The sequence below is a fragment of the Cupressus sempervirens genome, chromosome 10 (genome assembly GCF_028749045.1).
Source record: "Cupressus sempervirens isolate cs-2001-9-10 chromosome 10, ASM2874904v1, whole genome shotgun sequence".
In the NCBI taxonomy this organism is placed as follows: Eukaryota; Viridiplantae; Streptophyta; class Pinopsida; order Cupressales; family Cupressaceae; genus Cupressus; species Cupressus sempervirens.
In genome coordinates this window covers 726,515,775-726,520,844 of record NC_143127.1, presented here as the reverse complement: position 1 = coordinate 726,520,844, position 5,070 = coordinate 726,515,775, and positions in this window count along the sequence as shown.

The window sequence follows — 5,070 nt, the reverse complement described above, 5'->3', positions numbered from 1 at the left end:
TATGATTTTTTTAATATTCTCACTTGTGACATGTTGAGGATTGATAGTAGGCAATTGAGTGTCTTGCACACTCTATTCTTCATGCTACTCTAACTCAGCTATTGTCTTGTCATCTATATGCATTTTTTTCCTCCCTCAATAGTACCTTAATTTTTATCATGTCTGCATCATCATCCTTTACCTCTAAGGGCTCTTCCTCACCTTCCTTCACTATAGTTAATCCATGTGTAAGCTTCCACATCCAAGTGGTCTTCTTAACTAAATCTTCAATGTTATTTTGGAAAATGCTAAAGGCTTTACATTTATGTACAAATCTAATTTCATATTTCTTCATAGCCTTAGCAATTTGTACCTTACTGAGTTTAGGCATCACTTGTGCAAGTGATATTTCTCTTATTTGTCTCTCCAAGTTTAGACAATAGTGTCATTTTTCCTCAATTCTTTCATAGGAACTCTTTGGCATTGGGTTAGCAATCTATAGTGGGGTAGTATTGAATTTTTCCATCATCGCATATATGGCTTCCTCCACTTGATTCTTCTCAACTTTACCAAGATTGTTAAAATCTACATTAGAAAATCTTGATTGATCTGCACTATTCTTAACAATTTCCCAAAGGTTCTCAAGATCTAATAGGGGATTGTGACTCACCACCTTAAATCGGTTGTTGTTGTCTGACTCTATTTTTTCTTCATTAGATTTTTCTTGAGCAACATATTTCCTTCTTGGTCTTTTTAGCACTTGACTTCCCTGCTTTGTAGATTTTGGCTATTCTTTTTCCTTTTGTGTAGTTGCACATTAACTAGTCCTTGTACTAGGTGATGTTGGTTTGGGCAGACTCATCTTGGCTACCTTCTTGTCTTTTATTGTTTTTTGGGCCTTGGTCTTCCTCTTTCTTTGTTCTATGGGGGTAGGTGCTTCCTTGGCTTCTTCTCCCTGAGCACCTTTAGTAACTTTAGTTTCCTCTTCTTCCTAGTCTTCTCCCATTCCTTGAGTAAGTGCAAGTAGTGGTTTTTCCTAAGAGTCTTCTTCCTCTTCATCCTCTTCTTCTTCTTCTTCCTCCTACTTGGCACCTTCACCAAATTTGGCCTTTAATTTCTTCACCATCCTATCTTTCTTTTGATTATAGAAGCCATTTTCAATTCCATGGTAATTTTGGACTTACTAGTTCATAGTTCCCAAATGCCTTGGCATTTTTATCCACCTCTATTGAAAGTAATGTAGTAATAGCTACAAAAGCTCTATCTACATTTATTTCATATCCAAGTGGCCTCGACCATCTTACCCCTTGTGTAGTAGCTTGTACAAAAATATAGTCATCATCTACTAGAAAATATACATCATCATAGTGTTTCTCTACTAGTGACATGGGTATTCTCAACCTCTTCTTCATTGATTGCTTGAAGTCCTCAAAGTAGCTTGTCATCACAGATTCAAAATTCTCACCTAATTTCTCAATATATTCACCAATTTGCATTGCTACTAATCTATTGGTTTTCCATAAGACTGTGCCAAATATGGGAAAAGTATTTTGCACATAAAAGAATATGCATATCAATATAGAACAAAATTTATATTGTGCACTTAGTTCTTCTAAATGCTCCAAGGTTCTCAACTAGTTGATGTAGTTGCAATTCTGCTAGATCATATGTGTGATCATTCTTTAAAAAAAAATATCCCACATCTACAACTATACATGGCACACTATTTAATCTAATAGATTGGTACAACTTGTGTGAAATAACTATTACAATAAACTCTATCAATGGATCAATAATTGTATCAAGGGTCATGCCTCTCTTGTTCCATACACCTCTAGTGTTCTTCTCAATGACCTCCTTCAAATCACTTCTCAGTGTCTTAGGCCAATCTAGGGTTGGATAATCAATAACCCTGTGGATTATCATTTTAGTAATTTTGATAGGTCCATTATACAACCATAATGAACTATCATGAATTCTGCTTAGCACTATCCTAATCCACTAGTCTTGAATACATTTAGGAAATCTAGGGTACGATTTAACCCTTTACTCTCTATAATTTTGAATTCTTCCTTCAGTACACCATTATCGCAATTTTTTTTGTATGCTTCCCTAATCTCCATATCACCAATACTACCAATTTTAAAGTTATAGAATTTCCTAACATCTTACACTAATAAAACGTTCAGTGGTATCATGGATAACGCACCAGAAGGGTCATTCTTGTAAGCAATATCAGGAATTTCTTTGAAAATTAGTTTCTTAACTTCATTACTAACTAGTTAGACATTCAAAACCTCCTTTCCCTCTATATTATGTGAGCTAGAAACCATTGTGGGAAACTAGGGTTTATGAAAATATAAATTGTGTAGCTCAGCTCTTGATAAATACCTTATAAGATTTGACAAACAAGTATAGAATAACTAATAAAAATATTCCATAATTTCTTCGAATGGATTTCCAAATCACCCACTACTCTCCTTGCTCTTTCTTAAATTTGAAATGATGTGAAATGAGCTAAAATAAATCAAATAGCCTTTGAAAACCCTATAATAAATGTTGAGTGCTTACATAGTTGTAAACTTAGAATCAACAAATTTTAGGTTCACTCAGCATCCATTAATATTCCATTTACTTTGCATCCATTACGAGCTTGGCATCAACTACCTAGTTTGTTAGCTTGATGTTTTCTAGCATTTTACTTGGCACACATAGGAAATATTTCATGCTCGGTAGTAACATGAAGAACTTAAAGATTTATCTTGGATTCCTAATGACATCTTGCATCTTTATTCATGCTAATTGTAATCTCTTCAGTACTAAATCCTTTGGAACTGATGGATGATATGACCTTTAATTATTAGTCCCATATACCTCTTAATTGTTTAGTTTGATGAGGTGTGATCACCTAATCCATTGACTGAAGTGATTCGTTCTCCATTTGATGTGTTGCAAACATCTATTAGCTTCCATGTCTTTCATTTTGTTTCTGATATTTTCAACATCTTCCTTGTTGTCGCATTTATGAAACTCACAACTTGGTGCCTTTGACCTTGTTCGACAATAGCTACTAATGTCACTAGTCTTCAAATAGTTAGAACATGTGGTTTGACTTAACCACCTCTTGTAGCCACCTCTAAAGTGTGTCCTAATACAATTCTCAGTAATATGTTCATATTCTTGAAAATAATGGCAACTATATCTTGTATCATAATCCTAGTTATAAGAGTTTCCATTATTCCTTACCTTTATTTTCCTGTTTGATGACTACATGGGTTTAGATTTACACTCAAAAGCTCTATGTCCATACTTCTGACAGTTATAACAATATCCTTCAAATCTTTGTGTGTGCATGGTCTTAGTTAGACATTCATGTGCCTAATGACCTTGTTTTTTATACTTTTGGTAGTGAACCGTGCTCTTATGTTTGACATTTTGATTTGTAGTCTTGCTCCTACATGCATTAGTAGTATGTTCTTTCTTACTACAATTATGAAAAGTAGGATTGGAATTCTTACCTTTTTTGCTCTTTTCTTCTACACTTTTGGATGGCTCTCCTTCTTCAGTGCTTGAGTAACCCAATCTAGATGTATGATTCACTGTTGGATCTAGAGGATCTCAATAATTACTCAAAGTATTTGATGGCTTCATTTGGTTTGTTGAAACTTTTAGCAAACTCTTTTTCCCTCTTTAGATCATTTTTCAATTATTCATTCTGCAACTTCAATGTTGTCATCTCAATGTTCTTGACATTCAATTCATAGTTGGCATTCATCATTTGGCTTAGAGTATCCAATTGCATGATGGAAATCTTGGTTAGTTCTGTTGATTTCTATTCTAGTTTATTGGCCAAAACTCTCTTTTTTCTTCAATCATATTTTTGTTTTTCATGGCTTTCTTCTTCTATTCAGTCACCTCACATAGTAGAATGGCTTGTCATTCTTGTTCTAACTTGAGATTTATGATTTCCTTAGCTTGGGTTCTATTCTTTTCCATTAGATCTGCAACTATTGCATCAAATTCATTGGAGTCTCCATCTACAAATAGCTTAGTAGTGTCTTTCTCTTTGTATTGCGTTTCATTCTCCACAATAGCAATTTTTTTCCTTCTTTTCAAGGATTTCTTTAGTTCTTCTCTTGCATCATTTAGTTGATGTAGAATGAGATGTATTTCAATCTCATGATTCTCAATAGTGTATCCCAACTTGTAAACTTCCATTTCAAGATCTTTCCTCAAAGATGCAAAGCTTCTCTTTCAGAGAACAAGGCTCTGATGCCAATTGTTGAAATTACAATAGGAAAGGTAAACTTTTGACAGGGATGAATCAGTAGTTTAAACTTGGACCCATAAAACTTTCACCACACATCCATCTCATTCATTCAATGTGTAAACTGAAATAACATGTAAAGCACATACATCTAAATCATGTAAGCAAGTAAACATTCACATACATATGACACCACAAACCCTACAAGTGAGAAGGTAAACTTGGGGTGGGGATGACACCCACAAATCTTCACTACTATAGTAATAAAGTATATCTAATGAATGTTACAATGTTTTGACCATGAAACATGATCTACCCTGTGAAAGGTTTGCACTATTAAAGTCTTACAAAGACTGCTAGGTCTCACCATGTTAAATGATTTCAACACCCTGTTAGAAGTGTTCCTTGCTAAAGGACTTTAACTCAAAATTAAGTAAGCACCTTGTTAGAGGATTTCAATATAGCCTATTAGGACTACTCTATTAAGAGATTTTGACTAAAATCACTGGTTAAAATGTCTCAGCATTGATCCTACAGTTAGAACTTGATTTCCTTATAACAGATCACCTCTAAACTAATGTCTTCTTGATCCTTCTTGATCAAATGTCTCTTTGTTGTATACTCTTCTTTCTTTTGTTCTACTCTAACTGGTTCTACAATGTAATTTTACTTCATAACTCCTTATTCACCATAAATGCTCTTTTTGTGCATGAATACTTCTCTATACTCTGCTTCAACACCTACAATCGCTAGAGAGTTTAGGGTTTGTCCTCCTTAAGAAGACATTGGTGACTTAGGGTTAGGCATGAATCTATGACTAAGAT